Below are 13,336 nucleotides of genomic sequence, written 5' to 3'. Positions count from 1 at the left end.
TTTCAGTGTCATATTTCGTCCGTTGGTCTAGGGGTAAGATACTCGCTTAGGGTGCGAGGGGTCCCGGGTTCAAATCCTGGACGGACCCGAGGTTTGCAGAAGTAATTTGGTGACTATTTAAATGCAACGAGTTAAATTGTAGGCCTACGAGTTGAGCATGTTTCAGTGTCATATTTCGTCCGTTGGTCTAGGGGTAAGATACTCGCTTAGGGTGCGAGGGGTCCCGGGTTCAAATCCCAGACGGACACGAGATTTTGCAGAAGAAATTTGGTGACTATTTAAATGCAACTAGTTATATTGTAGACCTACGAGTGTAGCATGTTTCAGTGTCATACATGGTCCGTTGGTCTAGGGGTATGATACTCGCTTCGGGTGTGAGTGGTCCCGGGTTCAAATCCTGGACGGACCCGAGGTTTGCAGAAGTATTTTGGTGACTATTTAAATGCAACTAGTTAAATTGTAGGACTACGAGTTGAGAATGTCTCGCTGTCATACATGATCCGTTGGTTTTGGGGTATGTTGCTCGCTTCGGGTGTGAGTGGTCCCGGGTTCAAATCCCGGACGGACCCGAGGTTTGCAGAAGTATTTTGGTGACTATTTAAATGCAACTAGTTATATTGTAGACCTACGATTGTAGCATGTTTCAGTGTCATACATGGTCCGTTGGTTTTGGGGTATGTTTCTCGCTTCGGGTGTGAGTGGTCACGGGTTCAAATCCCGGACGGATCCGAGTTTTGCAGATGTAATTTGGTGACTATTTAAATGTAACTAGTTAAATAGTAGGACTACGAGTTGAGCATGTTTCAGTGTCATATTTCGTCCGTTGGTTTAGGGGTATGATACTCGCTTCGGGTGTGAGTAGTCCCGGGTTCAAATCCCGGACGGACCCGAGTTTTGCAGAAGTAATTTGGTGACTATTTAAATGCAACGAGTTAAATTGTAGGCCTACGAGTTGAGCATGTTTCAGTGTCATATTTCGTCCGTTGGTCTAGGGGTAAGATACTCGCTTAGGGTGCGAGGGGTCCCGGGTTCAAATCCCAGACGGACACGAGATTTTGCAGAAGTAATTTGGTGACTATTTAAATGCAACGAATTATATTGTAGGCCTACGAGTGTAGCATGTTTCATTGTCATACATGGTCCGTTGGTCTAGGGGTATGATACTCGCTTCGGGTGTGAGTGGTCCCGGGTTCAAATCCCGGACGGACCCGAGTTATGCAGAAGTAATTTGGTGACTATTTAAATGTAACTAGTTAAATAGTAGGACTACGAGTTGAGCATGTTTCAGTGTCATATTTCGTCCGTTGGTCTAGGGGTAAGATACTCGCTTAGGGTGCGAGGGGTCCCGGGTTCAAATCCCAGACGGACACGAGTTTTTGCATAAGTAATTTGATGACTATTTAAATGCAACTAGTTATATTGTAGACCTACGAGTGTAGCATGTTTCAGTGTCATATATGGTCCGTTGGTCTAGGGGTATGATACTCGCTTCGGGTGTGAGTGGTCCCGGGTTCAAATCCCGGACGGACCCGAGTTTTGCAGAAGTAATTTGGTGACTACTTAAATGCAACTAATTAAATTGTAGGCCTACGAGTTGAGCATGTCTCGTTGTCATACATGATCCGTTGGTTTTGGGGTATGTTACTCGCTTCGGGTGTGAGTGGTCCCGGGTTCAAATCCCGGACGGACCCGAGTTTTGCGGAAGTAATTTGGTGACTATTTAAATGTAACTAGTTAAATTGTAGGCCTACGAGTTGAGCATGTTTCAGTGTCATATTTCGTCCGTTGGTCTAGGGGTAAGATACTCGCTTAGGGTGCGAGGGGTCCCGGGTTCAAATCCTGGACGGACCCGAGGTTTGCAGAAGTAATTTGGTGACTATTTAAATGCAACGAGTTAAATTGTAGGCCTACGAGTTGAGCATGTTTCAGTGTCATATTTCGTCCGTTGGTCTAGGGGTAAGATACTCGCTTAGGGTGCGAGGGGTCCCGGGTTCAAATCCCAGACGGACACGAGATTTTGCAGAAGAAATTTGGTGACTATTTAAATGCAACTAGTTATATTGTAGACCTACGAGTGTAGCATGTTTCAGTGTCATACATGGTCCGTTGGTCTAGGGGTATGATACTCGCTTCGGGTGTGAGTGGTCCCGGGTTCAAATCCTGGACGGACCCGAGGTTTGCAGAAGTATTTTGGTGACTATTTAAATGCAACTAGTTAAATTGTAGGACTACGAGTTGAGAATGTCTCGCTGTCATACATGATCCGTTGGTTTTGGGGTATGTTGCTCGCTTCGGGTGTGAGTGGTCCCGGGTTCAAATCCCGGACGGACCCGAGGTTTGCAGAAGTATTTTGGTGACTATTTAAATGCAACTAGTTATATTGTAGACCTACGATTGTAGCATGTTTCAGTGTCATACATGGTCCGTTGGTTTTGGGGTATGTTTCTCGCTTCGGGTGTGAGTGGTCACGGGTTCAAATCCCGGACGGATCCGAGTTTTGCAGATGTAATTTGGTGACTATTTAAATGTAACTAGTTAAATAGTAGGACTACGAGTTGAGCATGTTTCAGTGTCATATTTCGTCCGTTGGTTTAGGGGTATGATACTCGCTTCGGGTGTGAGTAGTCCCGGGTTCAAATCCCGGACGGACCCGAGTTTTGCAGAAGTAATTTGGTGACTATTTAAATGCAACGAGTTAAATTGTAGGCCTACGAGTTGAGCATGTTTCAGTGTCATATTTCGTCCGTTGGTCTAGGGGTAAGATACTCGCTTAGGGTGCGAGGGGTCCCGGGTTCAAATCCCAGACGGACACGAGATTTTGCAGAAGTAATTTGGTGACTATTTAAATGCAACTAGTTATATTGTAGACCTACGAGTGTAGCATGTTTCAGTGTCATACAAGGTCCGTTGGTCTAGGGGTATGATACTCGCTTCGGGTGTGAGTTGTCCCGGGTTCAAATCCTGGACGGACCCGAGGTTTGCAGAAGTATTTTGGTGACTATTTAAATGCAACTAGTTAAATTGTAGGACTACGAGTTGAGAATGTCTCGCTGTCATACATTATCCGTTGGTTTTGGGGTATGCTACTCGCTTCGGGTGTGAGTGGTCACGGGTTCAAATCCCGGACGGATCCGAGTTTTGCAGAAGTAATTTGGTGACTATTTAAATGTAACTAGTTAAATAGTAGGACTACGAGTTGAGCATGTTTCAGTGTCATATTTCGTCCGTTGGTTTAGGGGTATGATACTCGCTTCGGATGTGATTAGTCCCGGGTTCAAATCCCGGACGGACCCGAGTTTTGCAGAAGTAATTTGGTGACTATTTAAATGCAACGAGTTATATTGTAGGCCTACGAGTGTAGCATGTTTCATTGTCATACATGGTCCGATGGTCTAGGGGTATGATACTCGCTTCGGGTGTGAGTGGTCCCGGGTTCAAATCCTGGACGGACCCGAGGTTTGCAGAAGTAATTTGGTGACTATTTAAATGCAACGAGTTAAATTGTAGGCCTACGAGTTGAGCATGTTTCAGTTTTATATTTCGTCCGTTGGTCTAGGGGTAAGATACTCGCTTAGGGTGCGAGGGGTCCCGGGTTCAAATCCCAGACGGACACGAGATTTTGCAGAAGTAATTTGGTGACTATTTAAATGCAACTAGTTATATTGTAGACCTACGAGTGTAGCATGTTTCAGTGTCATACATGGTCCGTTGGTCTAGGGGTATGATACTCGCTTCGGGTGTGAGTGGTCCCGGGATCAAATCCTGGACGGACCCGAGGTTTGCAGAAGTATTTTGGTGACTAATTAAATGCAACTAGTTAAATTGTAGGACTACCAGTTGAGAATGTCTCGCTGTCATACATGATCCGTTGGTTTTGGGGTATGTTACTCGCTTCGGGTGTGAGTGGTCCCGGGTTCAAATCCCGGACGGACCCGAGTTTTGCAGAAGTAATTTGGTGACTATTTAAATGCAACTAGTTATATTGTAGACCTACGCTTGTAGCATGTTTCTGTGTCATACATGGTCCGTTGGTCTAGGGGTATGATACTCGCTTCGGGTGTGAGTGGTCCCGGGTTCAAATCTCGGACGGACCCGAGTTTTGCAGAAGTAATTTGGTGACTATTTAAATGCAACGAGTTATATTGTAGGACTACGAGTTGAGAATGTCTCGCTGTCATACATGATCCGTTGGTTTTGGGGTATGTTTCTCGCTTCGGGTGTGAGTGGTCACGGGTTCAAATCCCGGACGGATCCGAGTTTTGCAGAAGTAATTTGGTGACTATTTAAATGTAACTAGTTAAATAGTAGGACTACGAGTTGAGCATATTTCAGTGTCATATTTCGTCCGTTGGTTTAGGGGTATGATACTCGCTTCGGGTGTGAGTAGTCCCGGGTTCAAATCCCGGACGGACCCGAGTTTTGCAGAAGTAATTTGGTGACTATTTAAATGCAACGAGTTAAATTGTAGGCCTACGAGTTGAGCATGTTTCAGTGTCATATTTCGTCCGTTGGTCTAGGGGTAAGATACTCGCTTAGGGTGCGAGGGGTCCCGGGTTCAAATCCCAGACGGACACGAGATTTTGCAGAAGTAATTTGGTGACTATTTAAATGCAACTAGTTATATTGTAGACCTACGAGTGTAGCATGTTTCAGTGTCATACAAGGTCCGTTGGTCTAGGGGTATGATACTCGCTTCGGGTGTGAGTTGTCCCGGGTTCAAATCCTGGACGGACCCGAGGTTTGCAGAAGTATTTTGGTGACTATTTAAATGCAACTAGTTAAATTGTAGGACTACGAGTTGAGAATGTCTCGCTGTCATACATGATCCGTTGGTTTTGGGGTATGTTACTCGCTTCGGGTGTGAGTGGTCACGGGTTCAAATCCCGGACGGATCCGAGTTTTGCAGAAGTAATTTGGTGACTATTTAAATGTAACTAGTTAAATAGTAGGACTACGAGTTGAGCATGTTTCAGTGTCATATTTCGTCCGTTGGTTTAGGGGTATGATACTCGCTTCGGATGTGATTAGACCCGGGTTCAAATCCCGGACGGACCCGAGTTTTGCAGAAGTAATTTGGTGACTATTTAAATGCAACTAGTTATATTGTAGACCTACGAGTGTAGCATGTTTCAGTGTCATATATGGTCCGTTGGTCTAGGGGTATGATACTCGCTTCGGGTGTGAGTGGTCCCGGGTTCAAATTCCGGACGGACCCGAGTTTTGCAGAAGTAATTTGGTGACTACTTAAATGCAACTAATTAAATTGTAGGCCTACGAGTTGAGCATGTCTCGTTGTCATACATGATCCGTTGGTTTTGGGGTATGTTACTCGCTTCGGGTGTGAGTGGTCCCGGGTTCAAATCCCGGACGGACCCGAGTTTTGCGGAAGTAATTTGGTGACTATTTAAATGTAACTAGTTAAATTGTAGGCCTACGAGTTGAGCATGTTTCAGGGTCATATTTCGTCCGTTGGTCTAGGGGTAAGATACTCGCTTAGGGTGCGAGGGGTCCCGGGTTCAAATCCCAGACGGACACGAGATTTTGCAGACGTAATTTGGTGACTATTTAAATGCAACTAGTTATATTGTAGACCTACGAGTGTAGCATGTTTCAGTGTCATACATGGTCCGTTGGTCTAGGGGTATGATACTCGCTTCGGGTGTGAGTGGTCCCGGGTTCAAATCCTGGACGGACCCGAGGTTTGCAGAAGTAATTTGGTGACTATTTAAATGCAACGAGTTAAATTGTAGGCCTACGAGTTGAGCATGTTTCAGTGTCATATTTCGTCCGTTGGTCTAGGGGTAAGATACTCGCTTAGGGTGCGAGGGGTCCCGGGTTCAAATCCCAGACGGACACGAGATTTTGCAGAAGTAATTTGGTGACTATTTAAATGCAACTAGTTATATTGTAGACCTACGAGTGTAGCATGTTTCAGTGTCATACAAGGTCCGTTGGTCTAGGGGTATGATACTCGCTTCGGGTGTGAGTTGTCCCGGGTTCAAATCCTGGACGGACCCGAGGTTTGCAGAAGTATTTTGGTGACTATTTAAATGCAACTAGTTAAATTGTAGGACTACGAGTTGAGAATGTCTCGCTGTCATACATGATCCGTTGGTTTTGGGGTATGTTACTCGCTTCGGGTGTGAGTGGTCACGGGTTCAAATCCCGGACGGATCCGAGTTTTGCAGAAGTAATTTGGTGACTATTTAAATGTAACTAGTTAAATAGTAGGACTACGAGTTGAGCATGTTTCAGTGTCATATTTCGTCCGTTGGTTTAGGGGTATGATACTCGCTTCGGATGTGATTAGACCCGGGTTCAAATCCCGGACGGACCCGAGTTTTGCAGAAGTAATTTGGTGACTATTTAAATGCAACTAGTTATATTGTAGACCTACGAGTGTAGCATGTTTCAGTGTCATATATGGTCCGTTGGTCTAGGGGTATGATACTCGCTTCGGGTGTGAGTGGTCCCGGGTTCAAATTCCGGACGGACCCGAGTTTTGCAGAAGTAATTTGGTGACTACTTAAATGCAACTAATTAAATTGTAGGCCTACGAGTTGAGCATGTCTCGTTGTCATACATGATCCGTTGGTTTTGGGGTATGTTACTCGCTTCGGGTGTGAGTGGTCCCGGGTTCAAATCCCGGACGGACCCGAGTTTTGCGGAAGTAATTTGGTGACTATTTAAATGTAACTAGTTAAATTGTAGGCCTACGAGTTGAGCATGTTTCAGGGTCATATTTCGTCCGTTGGTCTAGGGGTAAGATACTCGCTTAGGGTGCGAGGGGTCCCGGGTTCAAATCCCAGACGGACACGAGATTTTGCAGACGTAATTTGGTGACTATTTAAATGCAACTAGTTATATTGTAGACCTACGAGTGTAGCATGTTTCAGTGTCATACATGGTCCGTTGGTCTAGGGGTATGATACTCGCTTCGGGTGTGAGTGGTCCCGGGTTCAAATCCTGGACGGACCCGAGGTTTGCAGAAGTATTTTGGTGACTATTTAAATGCAACTAGTTAAATTGTAGGACTACGAGTTGAGAATGTCTCGCTGTCATACATGATCCGTTGGTTTTGGGGTATGTTGCTCGCTTCGTGTGTGAGTGGTCCCGGGTTCAAATCCCGGACGGACCCGAGGTTTGCAGAAGTATTTTGGTGACTATTTAAATGCAACTAGTTATATTGTAGACCTACGATTGTAGCATGTTTCAGTGTCATACATGGTCCGTTGGTCTAGGGGTATGATACTCGCTTCGGGTGTGAGTGGTCCCGGGTTCAAATCTCGGACGGACCCGAATTTTGCAGAAGTAATTTGGTGACTATTTAAATGCAACGAGTTATATTGTAGGACTACGAGTTGAGAATGTCTCGCTGTCATACATGATCCGTTGGTTTTGGGGTATGTTTCTCGCTTCGGGTGTGAGTGGTCACGGGTTCAAATCCCGGACGGATCCGAGTTTTGCAGAAGTAATTTGGTGACTATTTAAATGTAACTAGTTAAATAGTAGGACTACGAGTTGAGCATGTTTCTGTGTCATTTTTCGTCCGTTGGTTTAGGGGTATGATACTCGCTTCGGGTGTGAGTAGTCCCGGGTTCAAATCCCGGACGGACCCGAGTTTTGCAGAAGTAATTTGGTGACTATTTAAATGCAACGAGTTAAATTGTAGGCCTACGAGTTGAGCATGTTTCAGTGTCATATTTCGTCCGTTGGTCTAGGGGTAAGATACTCGCTTAGGGTGCGAGGGGTCCCGGGTTCAAATCCCAGACGGACCCGAGGTTTGCAGAAGTAATTTGGTGACTATTTAAATGCAACTAGTTATATTGTAGACCTACGAGTGTAGCATGTTTCAGTGTCATACAAGGTCCGTTGGTCTAGGGGTATGATACTCGCTTCGGGTGTGAGTTGTCCCGGGTTCAAATCCCGGACGGATCCGAGTTTTGCAGAAGTAATTTGGTGACTATTTAAATGTAACTAGTTAAATAGTAGGACTACGAGTTGAGCATGTTTCAGTGTCATATTTCGTCCGTTGGTTTAGGGGTATGATACTCGCTTCGGATGTGATTAGTCCCGGGTTCAAATCCCGGACGGACCCGAGTTTTGCAGAAGTAATTTGGTGACTATTTAAATGCAACGAGTTATATTGTAGGCCTACGAGTGTAGCATGTTTCATTGTCATACATGGTCCGATGGTCTAGGGGTATGATACTCGCTTCGGGTGTGAGTGGTCCCGGGTTCAAATCCTGGACGGACCCGAGGTTTGCAGAAGTAATTTGGTGACTATTTAAATGCAACGAGTTAAATTGTAGGCCTACGAGTTGAGCATGTTTCAGTGTCATATTTCGTCCGTTGGTCTAGGGGTAAGATACTCGCTTAGGGTGCGAGGGGTCCCGGGTTCAAATCCCAGACGGACACGAGATTTTGCAGAAGTAATTTGGTGACTATTTAAATGCAACTAGTTATATTGTAGACCTACGAGAGTAGCATGTTTCAGTGTCATACATGGTCCGTTGGTCTAGGGGTATGATACTCGCTTCGGGTGTGAGTGGTCCCGGGATCAAATCCTGGACGGACCCGAGGTTTGCAGAAGTATTTTGGTGACTAATTAAATGCAACTAGTTAAATTGTAGGACTACGAGTTGAGAATGTCTCGCTGTCATACATGATCCGTTGGTTTTGGGGTATGTTACTCGCTTCGGGTGTGAGTGGTCCCGGGTTCAAATCCCGGACGGACCCGAGTTTTGCAGAAGTAATTTGGTGACTATTTAAATGCAACTAGTTATATTGTAGACCTACGATTGTAGCATGTTTCTGTGTCATACATGGTCCGTTGGTCTAGGGGTATGATACTCGCTTCGGGTGTGAGTGGTCCCGGGTTCAAATCTCGGACGGACCCGAGTTTTGCAGAAGTATTTTGGTGACTATTTAAATGCAACTAGTTAAATTGTAGGACTACGAGTTGAGAATGTCTCGCTGTCATACATGATCCGTTGGTTTTGGGGTATGTTGCTCGCTTCGGGTGTGAGTGGTCCCGGGTTCAAATCCCGGACGGACCCGAGGTTTGCAGAAGTATTTTGGTGACTATTTAAATGCAACTAGTTATATTGTAGACCTACGATTGTAGCATGTTTCAGTGTCATACATGGTCCGTTGGTCTAGGGGTATGATACTCGCTTCGGGTGTGAGTGGTCCCGGGTTCAAATCTCGGACGGACCCGAGTTTTGCAGAAGTAATTTGGTGACTATTTAAATGCAACGAGTTATATTGTAGGACTACGAGTTGAGAGTGTCTCGCTGTCATACATGATCCGTTGGTTTTGGGGTATGTTTCTCGCTTCGGGTGTGAGTGGTCACGGGTTCAAATCCCGGACGGATCCGAGTTTTGCAGAAGTAATTTGGTGACTATTTAAATGTAACTAGTTAAATAGTAGGACTACGAGTTGAGCATGTTTCAGTGTCATATTTCGTCCGTTAGTTTAGGGGTATGATACTCGCTTCGGGTGTGAGTAGTCCCGGGTTCAAATCCCGGACGGACCCGAGTTTTGCAGAAGTAATTTGGTGACTATTTAAATGCAACGAGTTAAATTGTAGGCCTACGAGTTGAGCATGTTTCAGTGTCATATTTCGTCCGTTGGTCTAGGGGTAAGATACTCGCTTAGGGTGCGAGGGGTCCCGGGTTCAAATCCCAGACGGACACGAGATTTTGCAGAAGTAATTTGGTGACTATTTAAATGCAACTAGTTATATTGTAGACCTACGAGTGTAGCATGTTTCAGTGTCATACAAGTTCCGTTGGTCTAGGGGTATGATACTCGCTTCGGGTGTGAGTTGTCCCGGGTTCAAATCCTGGACGGACCCGAGGTTTGCAGAAGTATTTTGGTGACTATTTAAATGCAACTAGTTAAATTGTAGGACTACGAGTTGAGAATGTCTCGCTGTCATACATGATCCGTTGGTTTTGGGGTATGTTACTCGCTTCGGGTGTGAGTGGTCACGGGTTCAAATCCCGGACGGATCCGAGTTTTGCAGAAGTAATTTGGTGACTATTTAAATGTAACTAGTTAAATAGTAGGACTACGAGTTGAGCATGTTTCAGTGTCATATTTCGTCCGTTGGTTTAGGGGTATGATACTCGCTTCGGATGTGATTAGTCCCGGGTTCAAATCCCGGACGGACCCGAGTTTTGCAGAAGTAATTTGGTGACTATTTAAATGCAACGAGTTATATTGTAGGCCTACGAGTGTAGCATGTTTCATTGTCATACATGGTCCGTTGGTCTAGGGGTATGATACTCGCTTCGGGTGTGAGTGGTCCCGGGTTCAAATCTCGGACGGACCCGAATTTTGCAGAAGTAATTTGGTGACTATTTAAATGCAACGAGTTATATTGTAGGACTACGAGTTGAGAATGGCTCGCTGTCATACATGATCCGTTGGTTTTGGGGTATGTTTCTCGCTTCGGGTGTGAGTGGTCACGGGTTCAAATCCCGGACGGATCCGAGTTTTGCAGAAGTAATTTGGTGACTATTTAAATGTAACTAGTTAAATAGTAGGACTACGAGTTGAGCATGTTTCAGTGTCATATTTCGTCCGTTGGTTTAGGGGTATGATACTCGCTTCGGGTGTGAGTAGTCCCGGGTTCAAATCCCGGACGGACCCGAGTTTTGCAGAAGTAATTTGGTGACTATTTAAATGCAACGAGTTAAATTGTAGGCCTACGAGTTGAGCATGTTTCAGTGTCATATTTCGTCCGTTGGTCTAGGGGTAAGATACTCGCTTAGGGTGCGAGGGGTCCCGGGTTCAAATCCCAGACGGACACGAGATTTTGCAGAAGTAATTTGGTGACTATTTAAATGCAACTAGTTATATTGTAGACCTACGAGTGTAGCATGTTTCAGTGTCATACAAGGTCCGTTGGTCTAGGGGTATGATACTCGCTTCGGGTGTGAGTTGTCCCGGGTTCAAATCCTGGACGGACCCGAGGTTTGCAGAAGTATTTTGGTGACTATTTAAATGCAACTAGTTAAATTGTAGGACTACGAGTTGAGAATGTCTCGCTGTCATACATGATCCGTTGGTTTTGGGGTATGTTACTCGCTTCGGGTGTGAGTGGTCACGGGTTCAAATCCCGGACGGATCCGAGTTTTGCAGAAGTAATTTGGTGACTATTTAAATGTAACTAGTTAAATAGTAGGACTACGAGTTGAGCATGTTTCAGTGTCATATTTCGTCCGTTGGTTTAGGGGTATGATACTCGCTTCGGATGTGATTAGTCCCGGGTTCAAATCCCGGACGGACCCGAGTTTTGCAGAAGTAATTTGGTGACTATTTAAATGCAACGAGTTATATTGTAGGCCTACGAGTGTAGCATGTTTCATTGTCATACATGGTCCGTTGGTCTAGGGGTATGATACTCGCTTCGGGTGTGAGTGGTCCCGGGTTCAAATCTCGGACGGACCCGAATTTTGCAGAAGTAATTTGGTGACTATTTAAATGCAACGAGTTATATTGTAGGACTACGAGTTGAGAATGTCTCGCTGTCATACATGATCCGTTGGTTTTGGGGTATGTTTCTCGCTTCGGGTGTGAGTGGTCACGGGTTCAAATCCCGGACGGATCCGAGTTTTGCAGAAGTAATTTGGTGACTATTTAAATGTAACTAGTTAAATAGTAGGACTACGAGTTGAGCATGTTTCAGTGTCATATTTCGTCCGTTGGTTTAGGGGTATGATACTCGCTTCGGGTGTGAGTAGTCCCGGGTTCAAATCCCGGACGGACCCGAGTTTTGCAGAAGTAATTTGGTGACTATTTAAATGTAACTAGTTAAATAGTAGGACTACGAGTTGAGCATGTTTCAGTGTCATATTTCGTCCGTTGGTTTAGGGGTATGATACTCGCTTCGGATGTGATTAGTCCTGGGTTCAAATCCCGGACGGACCCGAGTTTTGCAGAAGTAATTTGGTGACTATTTAAATGCAACGAGTTATATTGTAGGCCTACGAGTGTAGCATGTTTCATTGTCATACATGGTCCGATGGTCTAGGGATATGATACTCGCTTCGGGTGTGAGTGGTCCCGGGTTCAAATCCTGGACGGACCCGAGGTTTGCAGAAGTAATTTGGTGACTATTTAAATGCAACGAGTTAAATTGTAGGCCTACGAGTTGAGCATGTTTCAGTGTCATATTTCGTCCGTTGGTCTAGGGGTAAGATACTCGCTTAGGGTGCGAGGGGTCCCGGGTTCAAATCCCAGACGGACACGAGATTTAGCAGAAGTAATTTGGTGACTATTTAAATGCAACTAGTTATATTGTAGACCTACGAGTGTAGCATGTTTCAGTGTCATACATGGTCCGTTGGTCTAGGGGTATGATACTCGCTTCGGGTGTGAGTGGTCCCGGGTTCAAATCCTGGACGGACCCGAGGTTTGCAGAAGTATTTTGGTGACTATTTAAATGCAACTAGTTAAATTGTAGGACTACGAGTTGAGAATGTCTCGCTGTCATACATGATCCGTTGGTTTTGAGGTATGTTGCTCGCTTCGGGTGTGAGTGGTCCCGGGTTCAAATCCCGGACGGACCCGAGGTTTGCAGAAGTATTTTGGTGACTATTTAAATGCAACTTGTTATATTGTAGACCTACGATTGTAGCATGTTTCAGTGTCATACATGGTCCGTTGGTCTAGGGGTATGATACTCGCTTCGGGTGTGAGTGGTCCCGGGTTCAAATCTCGGACGGACCCGAGTTTTGCAGAAGTAATTTGGTGACTATTTAAATGCAACGAGTTATATTGTAGGACTACGAGTTGAGAATGTCTCGCTGTCATACATGATCCGTTGGTTTTGGGGTATGTTTCTCGCTTCGGGTGTGAGTGGTCACGGGTTCAAATCCCGGACGGATCCGAGTTTTGCAGAAGTAATTTGGTGACTATTTAAATGTAACTAGTTAAATAGTAGGACTACGAGTTGAGCATGTTTCAGTGTCATATTTCGTCCGTTGGTTTAGGGGTATGATACTCGCTTCGGGTGTGAGTAGTCCCGGGTTCAAATCCCGGACGGACCCGAGTTTTGCAGAAGTAATTTGGTGACTATTTAAATGCAACGAGTTAAATTGTAGGCCTACGAGTTGAGCATGTTTCAGTGTCATATTTCGTCCGTTGGTCTAGGGGTAAGATACTCGCTTAGGGTGCGAGGGGTCCCGGGTTCAAATCCCAGACGGACACGAGATTTTGCAGAAGTAATTTGGTGACTATTTAAATGCAACTAGTTATATTGTAGACCTACGAGTGTAGCATGTTTCAGTGTCATACAAGGTCCGTTGGTCTAGGGGTATGATA

The 13,336-nt window shown here is 45.2% G+C and overlaps 17 non-coding genes across 17 annotated transcripts; all 17 read left to right on the top strand.

The window, feature by feature from the left end:
* The first annotated feature begins 337 nt into the window (after positions 1-337).
* TRNAP-CGG (transfer RNA proline (anticodon CGG)) lies at positions 338-409 on the top strand. Its single transcript has one exon. It is a non-coding gene; the product is annotated as a tRNA-Pro (tRNA).
* Positions 410-1,138: 729 nt separating this feature from the next.
* On the top strand, positions 1,139-1,210 carry TRNAP-CGG (transfer RNA proline (anticodon CGG)). Its single transcript has one exon. It is a non-coding gene; the product is annotated as a tRNA-Pro (tRNA).
* Positions 1,211-1,459: 249 nt separating this feature from the next.
* On the top strand, positions 1,460-1,531 carry TRNAP-CGG (transfer RNA proline (anticodon CGG)). The gene has a single exon. It is a non-coding gene; the product is annotated as a tRNA-Pro (tRNA).
* A 569-nt stretch (positions 1,532-2,100) lies between these two features.
* Positions 2,101-2,172, top strand: TRNAP-CGG (transfer RNA proline (anticodon CGG)). Its single transcript has one exon. It is a non-coding gene; the product is annotated as a tRNA-Pro (tRNA).
* A 1,850-nt stretch (positions 2,173-4,022) lies between these two features.
* TRNAP-CGG (transfer RNA proline (anticodon CGG)) lies at positions 4,023-4,094 on the top strand. Its single transcript has one exon. It is a non-coding gene; the product is annotated as a tRNA-Pro (tRNA).
* A 1,049-nt stretch (positions 4,095-5,143) lies between these two features.
* On the top strand, positions 5,144-5,215 carry TRNAP-CGG (transfer RNA proline (anticodon CGG)). The gene has a single exon. It is a non-coding gene; the product is annotated as a tRNA-Pro (tRNA).
* A 409-nt stretch (positions 5,216-5,624) lies between these two features.
* Positions 5,625-5,696, top strand: TRNAP-CGG (transfer RNA proline (anticodon CGG)). Its single transcript has one exon. It is a non-coding gene; the product is annotated as a tRNA-Pro (tRNA).
* A 729-nt stretch (positions 5,697-6,425) lies between these two features.
* TRNAP-CGG (transfer RNA proline (anticodon CGG)) lies at positions 6,426-6,497 on the top strand. Its single transcript has one exon. It is a non-coding gene; the product is annotated as a tRNA-Pro (tRNA).
* Positions 6,498-6,906: 409 nt separating this feature from the next.
* Positions 6,907-6,978, top strand: TRNAP-CGG (transfer RNA proline (anticodon CGG)). The gene has a single exon. It is a non-coding gene; the product is annotated as a tRNA-Pro (tRNA).
* Positions 6,979-7,226: 248 nt separating this feature from the next.
* On the top strand, positions 7,227-7,298 carry TRNAP-CGG (transfer RNA proline (anticodon CGG)). Its single transcript has one exon. It is a non-coding gene; the product is annotated as a tRNA-Pro (tRNA).
* Positions 7,299-7,866: 568 nt separating this feature from the next.
* TRNAP-CGG (transfer RNA proline (anticodon CGG)) lies at positions 7,867-7,938 on the top strand. Its single transcript has one exon. It is a non-coding gene; the product is annotated as a tRNA-Pro (tRNA).
* Positions 7,939-8,827: 889 nt separating this feature from the next.
* TRNAP-CGG (transfer RNA proline (anticodon CGG)) lies at positions 8,828-8,899 on the top strand. Its single transcript has one exon. It is a non-coding gene; the product is annotated as a tRNA-Pro (tRNA).
* A 248-nt stretch (positions 8,900-9,147) lies between these two features.
* Positions 9,148-9,219, top strand: TRNAP-CGG (transfer RNA proline (anticodon CGG)). The gene has a single exon. It is a non-coding gene; the product is annotated as a tRNA-Pro (tRNA).
* Positions 9,220-10,268: 1,049 nt separating this feature from the next.
* Positions 10,269-10,340, top strand: TRNAP-CGG (transfer RNA proline (anticodon CGG)). The gene has a single exon. It is a non-coding gene; the product is annotated as a tRNA-Pro (tRNA).
* A 1,049-nt stretch (positions 10,341-11,389) lies between these two features.
* TRNAP-CGG (transfer RNA proline (anticodon CGG)) lies at positions 11,390-11,461 on the top strand. Its single transcript has one exon. It is a non-coding gene; the product is annotated as a tRNA-Pro (tRNA).
* An 889-nt stretch (positions 11,462-12,350) lies between these two features.
* TRNAP-CGG (transfer RNA proline (anticodon CGG)) lies at positions 12,351-12,422 on the top strand. Its single transcript has one exon. It is a non-coding gene; the product is annotated as a tRNA-Pro (tRNA).
* Positions 12,423-12,670: 248 nt separating this feature from the next.
* Positions 12,671-12,742, top strand: TRNAP-CGG (transfer RNA proline (anticodon CGG)). The gene has a single exon. It is a non-coding gene; the product is annotated as a tRNA-Pro (tRNA).
* Positions 12,743-13,336: the final 594 nt, after the last annotated feature.

This window comes from Phalangium opilio, unplaced genomic scaffold, assembly GCF_054372755.1.
Source record: "Phalangium opilio isolate 3A_F unplaced genomic scaffold, DU_Popi_V2 ptg000487l_1, whole genome shotgun sequence".
NCBI classification, from domain to species: Eukaryota; Metazoa; Arthropoda; class Arachnida; order Opiliones; family Phalangiidae; genus Phalangium; species Phalangium opilio.
Note: the sequence above shows the minus strand (reverse complement) of the source record. Positions and strands in the feature narration are given on the sequence as shown.